General features: G+C 31.9%; 1 protein-coding gene and 2 long non-coding RNA genes across 3 annotated transcripts in view; 1 reads left to right on the forward strand and 2 right to left on the reverse strand.

Moving 5' to 3' along the window:
- LOC143045742 (RYamide receptor-like) overlaps positions 1-17,747 on the reverse strand; it is a 75,402-nt gene that overhangs the window by 42,612 nt on the left and 15,043 nt on the right. The gene's annotated exons all lie outside the window — the stretch shown is intronic.
- Positions 3,498-4,859, reverse strand: LOC143045738 (uncharacterized). The gene is made up of 2 exons (XR_012969015.1): positions 4,558-4,859; positions 3,498-3,732 (listed from the first exon to the last, which is right to left on the reverse strand). It is a non-coding gene; the product is annotated as an uncharacterized LOC143045738 (long non-coding RNA).
- On the forward strand, positions 11,568-16,492 carry LOC143045739 (uncharacterized). Its single transcript, XR_012969016.1, has 3 exons — positions 11,568-11,923; positions 13,397-13,604; positions 16,191-16,492. It is a non-coding gene; the product is annotated as an uncharacterized LOC143045739 (long non-coding RNA).

Genomic DNA, 17,747 nt, shown 5'->3' on the forward strand with positions numbered 1-17,747 from the left:
AAACATTAACATCCTTAGGTCATCATATATTTCCTTCAAAAATAAGCAGAGCCCATACCGCATATAATATGAAGGGGTTATCTTGTTAGCAAGCGCACACCCCTAACCTGGGTTAATTTGTTTCTTATGTTCCACAAATCAAATTTGATAAAGTCTTAGAATTTCAAAAGTGGTTAAGGTTCAGTTTCCACTCGTATTAATGACTTACATTCATAACGTATATTTGAGTGAGAAATTTGAATTTACATAGGACCATACAGAGAGGTACATTATGCATTTGACATCACAACCGATCGAAGTTTGGACATTATTGGTCGGACTCTGATTACTGCCGTATGTTTTATGTTAACAGAATCAGTGTTAGTTTTCATAGGAGCCAGACGATATATTGTGTTACTTTCAGGCATTTATCAAATAAGGTCATTGTATGTTATATACAGTTCCTTCACTATACTTTTAATCGTCATTTGGCATTGGAGATGGATTGGTATCCTGAACAACGCGACAATCACCGGAAGAAGTCTCGGTGTGCTTATTAAGATAATTAAGACAAGTTACTAGGAGTTTTAAATTGCAGTAACAACTGGTGGTTAAAATTGTATATAATGTTATATTTTTTCTCAGTCCCGTTTTCATGAATGCAAAATTCTACAGAATTATAGACGACTATTTTTCATTTAAAAGATAACACGTGAAGATGCATGTAGAAATTTATAGGTAACTGATACTCAATAATATCTTAAGTTGGCACCAATTATTCCATGTTTATCATATCATGTGGCGTATGGAGGTATAATTATAGAAAAGATTCGAATGGCTATGCTGTATTAATTCTTAAAACAAATCCCTATAGGTAATTGACAAAAAAATGAAGCAAAGAAAAACTTTTTTCAGGTCTTCATCTAAAAGTCATTTTGATGTCTTCAACACTGAGCCTAAGCTATTAACTCACTGCAAGTTCGTTCAAGCGGTGCACTATAAAAGCGATTAAAACAAACCTATATTGTGTTGCACTTTTATATTATGTAATCTGTATTGGAATCTTTGTCCCGATATCTGCAAATCTAGAAATGTATTCATCCAAAAGCAAAGTGGGCATTACAGAATGCGGGAAACAGAAGTATTTACACCTGATCCATGGCAAATGCAATCAAAAGTTTATAACATTTACTAAAATCTTCTAATATAAAAATAATAGCTTTCTTTACAAGTTGCCTTAAAAAGTAAAATCACAAAACACCTAAATGCAGTGTAAAAGTACAATCAGTTGTCGAAAATATTATTTAATGATACCAATATGAAAGTGTAAGTCGATGAGACAGCAGTTCATCACACACACATGCAATGTACATAGAATCATATTCAAAACAGTGTGGCTGTGGCCATTGATTGACGACCTAAATTATCCCATTGACTGGGACAGATTATGTGAACGTTTATCTGTAACGACCACTGCTCACTATGTACTTGCTAAAGACACTTAAACTGTGGGGTCAACAAAAGGTTCTCAAAACCTAAATGAAGTTATTCGAAAAATTAATCAGGAATAACACGATGTTATGATTTATATCAATAATATAAATCAAAACATAAAGATTATTCCTGATTAATTTTTCGAATTTTTTTATTATTGAAGGCGTTAAGAACCTTTGGTTACCCCACAATTTAAATTCTACAATAGGTAAATAGTGAGCAGTGGTCGTTACAGACACACGTTCACCTAATCTGTCCCAGTCAATGGGATAATTGAGGTCGTCAATCAATGGCCACAGCCACACTGTTTTGAATATGATTCTAAAAATATATATCTAGAGGTCAATATACAGTCTTCAACAATAGACAAGTGTTTAAATTAAAATCGTGTTCGTACTTATGGATGTTCGCTTCTCTTTTTCAAAATAACAAGCTTTTCAATACATATTGAGAAGTGATTGATTAAGGAACCAAAAGAGCGAAAAAAATATATAGGTCCATGTGCTTGTTTTTGATATATTAACCATTGAAATTTTGGCGGGGAAAATGTTCTCTCTTGATTTTTCTTAGCTTTTTCATTGACAAATAATAATTCTCAAAAACCAATTAAAAAATAACAAAGATATCATAAGACTTTTACCAATGGTTTATAATTATACATTTATAAAAAGAAAAATGGAGGTTAGTGGGCATTTTTTTAAGGCATGAAAATGGATAAAACCAGAGAATTCCGAAAATATGACAAATATAAAAAAGAAGATGTGGTATGATTGCCAATGAGACAACTATCCACAAAAGACCAAAATGACATAGAAATCAACAACTATACGTCACCTTACGGCCTTCAACAATGAGCAAAGCCCATACCGCATAGTCAGCTATAAAAGGCCCTGATAAGATAATGTAAAACAATTCAAACGAGAAAACTAACGGCCTTATTTATGTAAAAAAAGTGAACGAAAAACAAATATGTAACACATAAACAAACTACAACCACTGAAATACAGGCTCCTGACGTGGGACAGGCACATACATAAATAATGTGGCGGGGTTAAACATGTTAGCGGGACCCCCCCCCCTAACCTGGGACAGTGGTATAACAGTACAACATAAGAACGAACTATAAAAATCATTGAAAAAGACTTAACTCATCAGAAGGACAAAACTACAAGTGGACGTGGCCCGGTACTTATACATAGTCCAAAGATTGGCAAGCGAACAGCTTACACCGTTCTATGTCCAGCAAGCATAGAACATAATTGAAATACCCAGACAACATGAGTATGTTGGCCCAACATTGGCACAACGTATATCATTGCATTGGCCCATCGTTGTATTTTAACGTTGGCCCAACGTATAAGTGCAAAGTGGGCCTACGTTGGCCCAACATGATGGCTTCATGTTGGCCCAACGTTGTACGGTTATATGCAATACATAGAGCCAACGTTGGCCCATTGTATGAAAAACGAAATCCATGTTGGCACAACGTTGGACCAACGTAGAAATATCTTTTCTTATGTTGGCACTATGTTGGTCCAAGGTAGGTATTTCTCATTTTTATGTTGGCAATACGTTGGTCTATTGTTTCAACCAAATTACAATGGATGCTGCATGAGGAGCTGTATATGATAAATACCCCGGAGCGCATTTGATCTTTTTTTGTATTCCAAACTGCCAAAGTTTAAGGTAGCAGTTCTGTATTTTTGTATTACCCATTGTTGTTACTGTCCTTGTTTTTTTCATGAACTTTGCCTCTTTAATTTTATTTATTGTGTGACGCTAAGATATTTCTTTGGCAATGTTTGATGGATCGACCAGATAAACTCTGTGTCATTTGGTGTCTTGTAAAGAGTTGTCTCATTAGCAATCATACCACATCTTCTTTTTTCATATCAATTTCATTTATTTCTTTAACAGAACAAATGACGTATGGCTTATGGTTAGGCGATCAAACAAATAGTTTTTTCGGAGATGTAATTTTAGTTGTATTGGTTCCAGATCCAGAATGAAAATTAAATAATTCAGAAGATGAAACTTTATTTATTTTAAATTTAATATCATTGGTCGTCACCACTATTAGTGTCCTCCTCAATTTGAACTTCAACAGTGTCATTATTATTTATAATTGTTATTTTTTTTTTCTCTTCTCTGTTTCTTGCCACCTTCTCTGTCAAGGCTTAAGCGCCGCCAATCTTTAGCTGCATCATCTATTTCCTTATCCGAAGACTCTTTACAGCTATGTTTTTTTTCTAACCGACTCTGTAATAAAGTTATAAGTAAACTTGAATTGCGTATTTGCCTAATGCATGCGTGCGTAATCTCCCTTCTAGATATGTAATATGAATTAATGTATATTCTAAATAGTTTAAACACTATTTAATACAAAATAAAATCTTAAATAACCATTTTGTTTTATATTGGTTATTTGTCTAATGGTCAGAAATCTTTAGTATTAGACGGATTTGTGGGTATAACAAACCCCTTATTACTATTATTTCAGAATTCGGTATCATGCTTTATATATTCGTAATATACATGATATATAAAGAATAATTTAGATGTGTATTAATGAACAGTTATATATTTGATATATAAAAACACTGTTACACATTCAAGTGTGTATATGATTACCTAATAGGTTTCACAAATATATCGTATCTGTTTGCACGCGATTTAGAAATACAATAAAACTAACAAATTCATTTATATTTTAATGAAGTAGAAATCATTATACCACATTTTTGAAAAAATTACGGAATAAGGTACATCTTAAGACAATTTTATTCCATTAACTTCAGTAATGATCATACATGTTGTGGTTATAGATTTATATATTTTACCATTTGTTTGAAGATACTAATGTTCAGTGGCAAATATTTCATGATAATTAATAGGATTGAAATGATTTAAAATCTAGAAAATATTTCGCCCGAAACGTAGAAACTTCAAGATCAGCATTATAAAATGATAGAAATTAATATATATGTTTTGATTTTTAACAACATCCCTCAGATTAAAAAATCATATTGTATTTGTCATTCTGAATCGTATATATATATCAGATTTTTTAAAGTTACAACTTACATGTTACTATCTTTCTCTTTGAATCTCAGATGACATGATTTTCTCTTTTTGTTTTCTTCGTATCGCTGCTCTCTTACAAATACACAACAGGAAATAATCACAAAAGTGACCATCCCATTACATTCAGATTTCCTATAAACTTAATTACCATAGCAACTATCTTTGAAATTTGTCGAACATATGGTCAACCTTCTATCAGAATGGGCTTGATTAACAGACTGGCTGTATCAAATATCACTCTGCATATAATTGCTATTATTATGTTTCACAAAGTTTAATGAATAAAGTTATTATAAATAATGATTGCAATAAATTTGAATTTTTAACCAGGCAATCTATGTTTACGATATACATTTTTTTTTATAACAGTAATGATATTCCAGTATAAATTTTACCTGACTTATATATAGAGTATAATATATAATCACGCAACGTTGGGCCAGCATTGGCCCAACACAGAGTTGTAAATGTTATTTCAGTTGATAAACACTTTCGGTATAACATTAACTTTTCATAAAGCCTGCTGCAATCGAAATTATCCGCCTCCCAAGAGAAATAAAGCGTAAAATATTATATTATCAATTCTATTAACAAAATTTCATATCGGCCCTATGTTGCTACTAACATAATGCCAACATTTGCCCGATTATTTATAACCAACATGAGATAATAATATGAATTTACAACAACAGACCAACGTTGGGCCAATGTTGTGCAGCCGACACCAACGTGCGACTAATGTACCGACAATTTGCCAACGTTGGGCCAATGTTGTGCAGCCAACATAAACTTGCGACCAACGGACCGACAATTTGCCAACGTTGGGCCAATGTTGTGCAGCCAACATAAACTTGCGACCAACGGACCGACAATTTGCCAACGTTGGGCCAATGTTGTGCAGCCAACATAAACTTGCGACCAACGGACCGACAATTTGCCAACGTTGGGCCAATGTTGTGAAGCCAACACCAACGGTCGACCAACGGGCCGACCATTTGCCAACGTTGGCCCGCTGTTAGTCTGCTGACTGGGTAGCGCCCTCAACACCAGTGACAGTACATTGATATATAAAAAAGACAAAAACTGACAAGGTCCTGATTCGGATAAAACACAGACATAAAATATATATGAATTTTTTAAGGCTCTTCCTGATTTTATTTCAGTGAAAAAACGAAGTTTGCATATGCCAGTCTACATTTATATAAAGTCCATTTGAGGGGGACCATGAAATGACCCTTCAATCATTATTTGACACTATTTAAATCCCAATTCAATGCGCATGTCTTAACCACCATTAAGTTAAGGAATTTGTTATATCTGTCAAATTAATGATTGCTGAACGCTAAACGTTCAGTGGCAAATATTTCATTAAAGATCGCGAAATTATACCAAATAATTCTAAGTGAAATTGAAGAGTAACATGTTAGTGGCGAATCCAGGATCTAAAAAATCAAGACGAAGGGCATAATCACATGGAAACTTCTTCTGGGTATTGTCACGTTGACCAGGATACCAATCCATCTTCAATGCCAATTTTCGATTAAAAGTATATTGCAGGAACTATATAAAAAGTTCAATGACCTTATTTGTTAAATGCTTTAAAGTAAAAGTAATAATAATTTGAGATCGAATTTCTTTTTGATGACTTTGTACACATTTCGCCATTTTACTAAATTACTCGCCCAGCAAATTATGGATTGTTTATGATTTTTCCAGTCGTACAACTGTTGCCTCGGCGCTGCAATGTGGGATATCGGAATTCTTACGTATTTATCATACATATGTCAGCTTGCTTGAGTTACTAATGAACACCGTACGGCCTTCTGAGATGTTTAATTCTATTTAAATAAGGCTGAAGTGTTATTTTATTTTGTTTCGTACTTTTAACAGATTTATCTGTTGTGATTACTATTTAGCAACGTGATGCATGCACTGATTGAGTAGTCAGAAGATTGATGTATTCAGATACTTATTATGCACTTTCTTTCTTCAGTTTACATTTAATAAATCGTTCATCTCAAAGTAATGTTAAAATGACACAACAAATACAATAAAACACGCAACAAAATCTACAAACATGCCAGGAACTGAATTAATTAACAACGGTTGTCTATTCTTCTCCGGGAATTAAGCATGACAGCGAGGAAATGAAAAGCTAGGAGTCTACTGAAGATGAAAGCCGTTTCTTATTATGCAAGTTTATTATTGATATGAATATTATTCTTGACGGTGTATGCTGCCAAAGTAAACTAATATCTTTATGTTTGATTATTTTCCGTGTCAGTTATTGTTTTATAATACTAGGTAATATACTTAATAGCAATGTCTAAACATTCAGAGGTTTTTTAAATTGTATAATACCGGATAATGATAAGCAATATTAATTCCATATTTTGTAAAAAAAAAAAAAAAAAAAAAAATAGATATTTATGAAAGTAAAACAATTAATCATCAACTTCTGTGAAGTGAATTTTGGTTAAATTTTAGCAAATGAAGATTATACACAATAGATATATATAAGAAAATGTGGTATGAGTGGCAATGATACAACTCTTTATCCAAGTCACAATTTATAAAAGTAAACCATTATAGGTCAAAGTACGGTCTTCAACACAGAGCATGCCGGTGTACATGTTATAATTGTAGCCTTGATTTTTTTTATAATTCTTTAAACATTACATATCTACCACAGAGAATGGAATAAGAAACAGCACAAAGTATCGTATTACAGGAAATAGGTGTCTGACAGGTCTAAATGTGCTCACACGTACCAACTAATCACGATATAGATGCTGACCAAGTATGAAGTATCTCAGCTGTACTTGAGAGAAAAGTAACGAATAAAATTATATTGAAAAATTTCAAGGCTCGGCAACCATAAAGTAAGTTTCCAAGAAATCCAAAAAGAACTCACACGCTAAAACTCATCACTGTCAATCAATATAACCAACATACTTTAGTCTCATCACAATTTTGCATATCTTATTTGTAGTTATCATACTATTTAAATGTTTCATGTTTTTGTCCGAAAGCAGTATTTCGTTCCGCTGACCTACTTGTAGATTTTTGATGGTATGTGTTATAATTAATTAGATAAGATTAGGTTTAGTCACATACCCTGTAGACTTCATACTTTCCATCAGATTAATGCGAAATTAAAACGAAATTTTGTTATAAAAAGATTTTTTTATACTACCATTGAGCATAGTATCATTATTTAATTATTTAAACTATGTCTCCTTAAAGACAATATAAAGATGGCTTGGTTATCTTTTTTAATTCTTTCATATTTTGTTTTGTGGGTACCTTCCTGGGTGAGTGTTTGCGCATTTTGTCAGCGCAGTGACTTGCAGGTGTTTGCTGTTTTGTCATGTTTTTTCATTAAAATATATTCGTATCAATAGAAGTCTTGCAACATTTCTTATTTTCATAATCACATGTCTATATGTAATTAATCTATTTACAAAATTTAAATGAGAACCTGAGGATAAGATATTAAGATAAATGGTCCTACTACTAGAATACAATGTGCATTTGATTTCACTCCCGTCTGCTTTAAATTCTGTCATTATCATAGTTTCATGCAATAACAGATTTTCAAATGTCTTGACACACGCACGCAATATGTATACGTATCAATAAGTTAGATGACCTTTAGGATCGCTGATTAGAATGATTTACCAGTTGCTGAGGCATGCAATAGTTTATTGAATGAATATCAAGTAATATTTATATCTTAAGGGTATTTTGAAATTGAGATTCAATTTGTTATAATCAGTGTCTCAATGGTATAAGCTTTTTCGTGTTATCTGAAGAATAAACTAAAAGTGCTTGTGAGACTACAAATGAAAAAATAAATGAGGGAAACCGTTTAAGTTCTAAGATATGAAACGTTGAAATTTACAGCTCTGTACGCCAAAACAGTTATAGAAGCTAAGTTACGGAAAATCGGAAGGTATTTTACATTACTTGGTTTGGATTTTCTCCTTTATCTGTTATCATACTTTTTTTCTTTTTTTTTCTAGTGTTCATGGTCGGCTATACGATATGGTCTTGCTCATTGTTGAAGGCCGTACGGTGACATGTATTTGTTAATTTCTCTGTCATTTGGTCTATTGTGGAGAGTTGTCTAATTGGCGATCATACAACATATTTGGTGTTATTTCATTCCTTACTTTTTTACTACCCCTCTCCGTTATATTGTCTTAGTTTTTGTGCAAATAGATGTATGGATTTGAATGAAGAATTTTATCATCTATGGTTATATTCAGCCTTTGCATATATTTTGAGAAATATTGTTTTGTCCATTCCTTTCCGTGTCTGACTGAATGATTGCATTTCTGTCTGTCGGTCCTTGACAAATAATTGTAAATCCCAAATCTCGTTCAATTTATAACAAAATGTTCGACTTTGACTTATTAGCTATTTGTTAGAGCAACCATGAACTTTATCAATTATATATACAAAAGTTTGTAAACATCAAATCATGCACAATTTACAAATAAATGACGCTGTCGACTTGACTGAATTTCTTTACACTGTGTGAAGAATTGCAGTTGATTTGTTTCATATAAGATTGACTCTTATGGTTTAATCTAACAATTAATTGACTTCAGAATATCTACATATGACGAAGTTTGTTGTCGCAAAATAGATGTATCTTACATTAGACATGACGTTCGATTAGGGAAAACCTTGACAAATAAAACAAGAATTTGCACGTACTTTTTGGTTTAAAACATGGCCTTTGCCATTCTAACATGTTTGGAAATTTGAATATGCAAAATCTTATTAATTTTACTGTGGAATTGCGTATTTACTGACATATTTACTTCGATCTTTGTGTAATTATGACATTTTTCTAATTATTTTTGTAATCGGATTTGTCTTAGGGAGTTTCCTTTTTCCATTACAAAACATGAACTTAGCTTTTCTTTATATCGGAATTGTAAATACAAAATTTCTTACAGTTTACATTCCATTAATTTGAATTGATAGAAACTTGACAAAATTGTGTAACCACAAAAAAGTCATGTTTACTTTTGTGGAAATATATAGTTTGTTTACACATACTTTATACTATCCATTTAACTTAGGAAACAGAGCTAGGAGACAAGTTTTTGTGTCGAAATAAAACTTTCTTATATGATTCTACGATGATTTGATCAACATGTTATAATTAAATTTGCTATTAAAATTTATTAATAGAATTATGCAATTACTTGAACAAAAAAATCAGAATGTCACGCCACCAAACACAGATGGACTTGATCGAACACGTAGATGAGGTTCCATAGATTAATGAACCTTCGTTATGGATTACCGTCAAATCCTTGTTCCATTAATGTAAGCAATGGTGATGAATTATGTGCATTTGTGGCTTTCTCTTAATTTACTGTATCTATTCCTAGCTATTATAGCGAAATAAGGCGTTCGATCTGATGTTATGAATAATTACTTAATGTCAAGATTGAAGCATAATAAAAACGAAATTGGTTACTTATATGTTATTGCTGAGATTTTTTCTCTCTCCCAGTTATAACGTTTTGATGATTTGTTGATATACAATTGCAAAATTAATTTTGTTTTATTCGTCTTGTTTACGGGCTCGAGTCTTTAGTACATTTTCACAATGAACTGAACTTTTAATCGTGATTGACTGTTCTAATTAATGTAGTTGACTGTTCTTGTTAATTGATTATCAGTGTCTGATTTACGTCCTCTGTCTTATTTTTGTAACATATTTTAATGTCAAATATTACTGATGAAGAAAAAAGATGGAGATAAGTGTGTGCATGTTGTAGACTGCCTTCTAATGATTCAATTTTACTCCTTTTAGGAAAGTCTTTTTTTATATATAGAAGCTTTAGTCTAGTTGTATATATCCCTATTATAACAAAAGCAGTTCATGTATCGTCGGAACAATAAGATGATTTTTAAAACCTTTTTGTTGCGAATCTTTGTATTATTATTTTAACAAAAGAGGGACGAAATATACCAGAGGGATAGTCAAACTCATAAATTGAAAATAAACTGACGACGCCTATATTATAAAGTATTTCATGATTTCAATTTACCTTCAAATTGTTCAATCTGTGTTTCGTTTTTTTTTCTTCTTTATTCTAATTATCATGACTTGTTATTTGATAAAAGGTCCTTTACAAACATTTTATATTCAATGTATCTTATTATCTTTACACTAATACTCAGCTGATGTAACTTCTTATAGACTATCAATTTTTTTCACATTGATATCAGAAAAAAATATAAACTGCGAGCCACAATGTGAACTTTTTCGGCGAATAAGAGTAGCTAAAGAGAAAAAGGCTTCACAGATACTGTGTCTGGTCTTGTCTTTCTACTTTAGATATTTTTGTAAGCTCAATAACGTCTCTTCACACACTTGAATAACGGAGCCACCGAACAGATAGTTGGCAAAGAGAAGCACGATAAATGATCATATTCAGTTATGAACATAAATTCATGATCATATTCAGTGCTAGTTTTAGACGTAATTTCAAAAGCATATTTAATTATAGATGTCAATTCAAAGCGCTTCGGACGCAAGAAATTATTAAACGTGTTGTTTTCAATTTTTTTCACATGTAAGTATATTTTATCGTCCTTCCCTACGCCTACATCACCCTGCTCTATCGCTCAGTAATTCTCGTATCAAGACTTCAAAACGAGACCAGGCATTATCAGCGACGTTACAATGTGAGAGGAGAAGTTATCAGCGACGTCACAATGCTAGAGGAGACGTTATCAAGCTTGCTTTCAGTAGGACAACCGGAAGCGCCTGAGTAAGGATTTCGGCGCTCAGTGATACGGTTCACTAGACGACGTTGTCAACACGTAATGGCGGCCATTATTTGACGTCGGATTTGGCATTCCTTGTTGAAAGTTGCATTTATGACATTCTTGGATGCTTAAACTTTGTGCCACACAACATAAAAGATAAAGCTTTATTCCAGATATTGCAGGTAATTATTTTCAAAGAAGTCGCATCCCAAGAAATGATTTAAACGACAAAAATAAAGTGTAAAATAATATGAAACATGAATATTGAAATCCAAGTTTTCATCATTTCCTTTTCATGTAATGAATTTACTATTTATCACTTTTATTATTTTATTACATTCGGATTTCGGTCTGGGGTATCCGCCCTTGTCTCCGGAAATATTATACCCACTGTCAACATCCGTTTTCAAACTGGACAGACAAAATTGAAAAAAGTGTTCTTCACGATGATCTCCCTGGAAATAATTCACGCTATCACTTTGTGAACATTGTAAACATGAAACGGCAAATACGGACCAAAACGAATCAAATTTGAAAGCGTGGATGATAATGTTTCATGCCGACTGTAAGTTCTCTAAAAAAGGGGGTGGGGTGGGTGGGTACTTCATGAATTTTGCTGCACGTCAAAGACGTCCATGTACTAAATCATTAGAATGTAAGACATATTCACTTGAACTCTTGGCTACTTTATACCTGGTCTTATATAAATAAATTCCAATTTTATCTGGGAACAATTAATTTTATCTTCATTATAAACTAACTATCTAACTAATTTTATTCAGGATAAAATCCAGTACAAAAGGATCATCGCTGAAACACATGAACACATATACAAAACAAAACAACAATAAAACATAACAACAATAAAACATAACAGCCAACACTTTTGACACTTATAACAACATGAACAAGCAAGAGACAAAACTCATTATATGTTTATGTGTTAAGAATCAGAATGTATTGTGTATTGTTGTCATTATTGCCTGTCAGGGGCCCTTAATTGGAAAATAAAGAATTTTGAACTTTTATATGTCCCTGATTTCATTTATATAATACATGTACACTCAAGTTTAATATTTTATCTATAAAAATTAAATCTTTTATGAACACAAATTGATACAATACAAAGGGAAAGGGATTATAGGCACTTGTTTCTGACAATGGGGGTTCACTATCCATACTCTTCTTTCACATGTATAAAAAAATAAACCAGTCATGCTTCAGTCCCTATATGATCAACCAAATTTTTTCCAACAATGTCTCAATAGTCATGACAGTGGTGGTTCCATGATTTAATTGAGAAAAACTGGGTTGTGATTGCCCCCAAAATGTATATAATTTTAGCTTGTATTGTACATGTTATGATACAGTATTTATGTACACTATAATATAATTGAATATAAAAATGTTAATGAAAGGATTGTTAACACTCAAATCTGCTCCATGTTATGATATTAAACATTGTTATCTAACATGTTTAACACCGCCACATTATTTATGTATGTGCCTGTCCCAAGTCAGGAGCCTGTAATTCAGTGGTTGTCGTTTGTTTATGTGTTACATATTTGTTCTTCGTTTTTCATAAATAAGGTCGTTAGTTTTCTCGTTTGAATTGTTTTACATTGTCTTATCGGGGCTCTTTATAGCTGACTATGCGGTATGGGCTTTGCTCATTGTTGAAGGCTGTACAGTGACCTATAGTTGTTAATGTCTGTGTCATTTTGGTGTTTTGTGGATAGTTGTCTCATTGGCAATCATACCACATCTTCTTTTTTTTATATTATACTTAAAAAATAAATTTTCAAGACTTGGAAATATTTTCTTTGCCCATTATTGCCTTTAACTTTTATGTATTGAGCAAAATGCTTGAGGCATAATTATTTATAATACTTAGTAAAAACATGTATTTTCTTGGTAATTCATATGGCAAATTTGTATTAATGTGTTGATAATAACAATGCAAAGTTTAATTTTGCTTTGAATAATTTAGTATATAATTTATTTAGTAATTGTATGTACATTTGCTTTATATTTACAGGAAGGAGAAAGATGTTCACTATGAATCAAAAATTCAATACATAGGACTTTTATATATCAACAAAAAACACTTGCACATGTACATGTGTATGTGTGATATACATACAACAAGAAAACAGTAATCAAATGGAATGTCAACGACCAGTGTCCAGTAATGTTGAAAGCAAAATGATTTTGATAGATAACAATAGGACTAGAATATATTAAGGGTAAGTAATCCAAAAGTGTCTGTTTAGGGTAAAAACAGTCAGTTATTTACAGTGTGCTATGATTTCAATCCCACAAATATGAAACAAAAACATAATATACATTTACATGGTATGCAGACTGTTTTCATAAGGGAATAGACTGAAAATATCTACATTTAACAGTCAGACATAATTATATACTAAATTATTCTTTTTTATATATATTGCCAATGGAATAAATTGAGGATGGAAATTATAATTAATGAGATATAGGTAAAAGAATCATACACAGACTTTAAGGCCGAATGGTATTCTTTTAATAGTTTAAAGATTTTATTCTGTTATCTATGTTGTATAAATGTCAAGATAGTTACATTTGGATTTAACACCTAATTTCAAGAATGAAGGGTACCATAATTTAATTTAATTTATGATAAAAAAAAACAATATAAGGGAATTAACTCTTACATGATGTGCATCATATCCATGCAAATGAAGCGTTTTAATAAATCTGACCATTTTTATATGACCGCAAAAATTGAAAATTTTTTGGTCATATATTGGTATACTTTTAGTTTTCGCACTCTAACTTTAGTAAAAGTGAATAGAAATCTATGAAATTTTAACACAAGGTTTATAACCACAAAAGGAAGGTTGGGATTGATTTTGGAAGTTTTGGTCCCAACATTTTAAGAATTAGGGGCCAAATGGGCCCAAATAAGCATTTTCTTGGTTTTCGCACTATAACTTTAGTTTAAGTAAATATAAATCTATGAAATTTTGATACAAGGTTTATGACCACAAAAGAAAGGTTGGGATTGATTTTGAGAGTTTTGGTTTCAACAGTTTAGGAATTAAGGGCCAAAAAAGGGCCCAAATAAGCATTATTCTTGGTTTTCACACAATAACTTTAGTATAAGTAAATAGAAATCAATGAAATTTCAACACAAGGTTTATGACCTCAAAAGGAAGGTTGTGATTGATTATGGGAGTTGAGGTCCGAGCAGTTTAGGAATAAGGGGCCAAAAAGGGGCCCAAATAAGCATTTTTCTTGGTTTTCGCACCATAACTTTAGTATACATGTAAGTCAATAGAAATCTATGAAATTTAAACACAAGGTTTATTACCATAAAAGGAAGGTTGGGAGTGATTTTGGAAGTTTTGGTCCAAACAGTTTAGGAATAAGGGGCCCAAAGGGTCCAAAATTAAACTTTGTTTGATTTCATCAAAAATTGAATAATTGGGGTTCTTCAATATGCCGAATCTAACTGTGTATACACATGTAGATTCTTAAATTTTGGTCCTGTTTTCAAATTGGTCTACATTAAGGTCCAAAGGGTCCAAAATTAAACTTAGTTTGATTTTAACAAAAATTGAATCCTTGGCCAAGTTGGGGTTCTTTGATATGCTGAATCTAAAAAAATACTTAGATTTTTGATTATTGGCCCAGTTTTCAAGTTGGTCCAAATCGGGGTCCAAAATTAAACTTTGTTTGATTTCATCAAAAATTGAATAATTGGGGTTCTTCGATATCCCGTTTTCAAATTGGTCTACATTAAAGTCAAAAGGGTCCAAAATTAAACTAAGTTTGATTTTAACAAAATTTGAATTCTTGGGCTTCTTTGATATGCTGAATCTAAACATGTACTTAGATTTTTTATTATGGGCCTAGTTTTCAAGTTGGTCCAAATCAGGATCCAAAATTATTATATTAAGCGCGTATTGTGCAATAGCAAGAAATTTTCAATTGCACAGTATTGCGCAATAGCAAGAAATCTTCAATTGCACAGTATTGTGCAATAGCAAATATTTTCAATTGCACAGTATTGCACAATAGCAAGAAATATCTAATTGCACAATATTGTGCAATAGCATGAAATTTTTAATTGGAGTCTTATCTTTCTTTTTTCAGAATAGTAGTTGAATCAACTTAAATCATTGTTTTATACAATATACAATGTATATTACTTTTACTACCAACTGATAAATTAAAACAATCTTTACCATTCAGTGATTACAACTTCAAGCACTTTCTTTACGTTTTAATATTTTATGATGTATTTAAATGAGTAGTTATTGTTGCAAACTCCATTAGAAATTTGAATTGAGATCAGTTTTGGAATAAGGGAAAGGGGGATGTGAAAAAAAATTGGGGGGGGGGGGGGGTAAATTTGTTTCATTTCAGATTTCATAAATAAAAAGAAAATTTCTTCAAACATTTTTTTGAGAGGATTAATATTAACAGCATAGTGAATTGCTTAAAGGAAAAAAAAGTATTTTAAGTTCATTAGACCACATTCATTCTGTGTCAGAAACCTATGCTGTGTCAACTATTTAATCACAATCCAAATTTAGAGCTGAATCCAGCTTGAATGTTGTGTCCATACTTGCCCCAACCGTTCAGGGTTCAACCTCTGCGGGCGTATAAAGCTGCGCCCTGCGGAGCATCTGTTTTTTTTTAGATAAGAGAATGACTTGAGCAGACTGTATTGAGGTCATAGATGGCAATAACAATGAAATACAATATATTATAATTATCATTGATTCTTCATTACTTTTTGATTGAATTAACAAACTTAATTTAATAACAAAAAATTTCATTTTCAGTAGACAACACATCCTGTCAGAGGAATAATTTTACTGGAGGATAAAAATTTTGATACCTGGAATCAGCAATTTATATGAAGTTTGTTATGAGAGATATATTCATGTACAGAATGGTATCCGAGGTGGTTCAAGTGATTATAAGCGGCCATTTTTGTTGAACTAATGCAGGATTTAATAAATGAAAGACTATGGACTCCAAAGTTTAGTAACAAGAGGATTTTTTAAATATGTGAGACTCATCAACATTAAAAAGTGCAGAAGTGAAATGTCACCATATTTATTAAAAAAAATCAGATTATTGACTCAGTTGTTTTCATGAATATTTTGTTTTAAGCAATTTCACTGTTATATACTTAATAAGATTCCACGTTTATTTTATACTTCTGACAACCGAATATTATATCTTCCCTCTGGCCTCAAGTGTTTCCCTTTTATTTTGCATGAGTGTAATTTAAAAAAGCTCGCTTTTAGTTTTGGGCAAATTCAAGTTTTGCCATTCCAGAATTATTCAACTTTTTTCCTGGTAAATTAGACATGTACCCACATGTTGTATTTTGCTTTGGTACTTTTTCAAGAAATTGTGGATCAAGGCTGAATTTTATCAAATAAGCTCATTTTTGGATATTTATCACATATCACATACTTGAATAATCTTTAAAATTGAGAATATAGATGGGCAATGTGTCAAAGAGATAACAACCCAACCAAAGAGCAGAAAACAAGCAGAACCAGTAGTATGCTTATATTGATTTACTTCACTTTTGCCTTGTTGTTGAGATTGAGTGAAAGAATTTATGTTTTGTTTATTCCTATCAATTAGGGGGGTGGGGACCAGTATTCAACAATGCATAACTAAATGTATATCCCATCACCAGATATGAAGCAGCCAACCATACAAAATAGGCCCCCATCACTAAAGGGAGAAAAGAGATGCACAACATAAAAAATATTCCATAAGGCTAGCTACATTGTATCATTTGAAATTATATTTCATTTATTTTTTTTACATGTGGAATTGTTTTTTGTAAGTAGTTATTTATTCAATTCAAGGTAATAAATACAGTTACCTTTCAGTAATATGAAAATTAGAAAGTTGGGGTATGATCAATGCCAATAAGACAATTCTCCGCCAGATATCAAATGTCTAAAAAGATTAATTTGAACAAAAAGCAGTTAGTCAGCCACATGTACCGGTATAAAAGACCCTGTTACATGACACAAGACAGGCTGAAAAGGAATATTCTGCATCTGTATGCAAAAGTGAAAATATGTTTAGAAATAAATGCATGTGTACCAATGGATGCAAATGAATAGTCAATCCAGACAAAATCTCCAAGGTTTTGGTGTTAGTGTTTTATGCACAAAATTGTCAACCAAATTTTACATACTTCATTCAAATAATTTACATTAAAGAGGACAACAAAATAAAAATAAAAAGAACAGGGCGAATGGGTATAAGGGAAAAGCACCCAGGGCGAACAAGTACATAGGCGGATCCAGGGGGGCCCCACTTTCATGGGAAAAATTTAGTTGATTATATAGGGAATCATTGAAGCA

Source organism: Mytilus galloprovincialis, chromosome 9 (genome assembly GCF_965363235.1).
Source record: "Mytilus galloprovincialis chromosome 9, xbMytGall1.hap1.1, whole genome shotgun sequence".
Classification (NCBI taxonomy): Eukaryota; Metazoa; Mollusca; class Bivalvia; order Mytilida; family Mytilidae; genus Mytilus; species Mytilus galloprovincialis.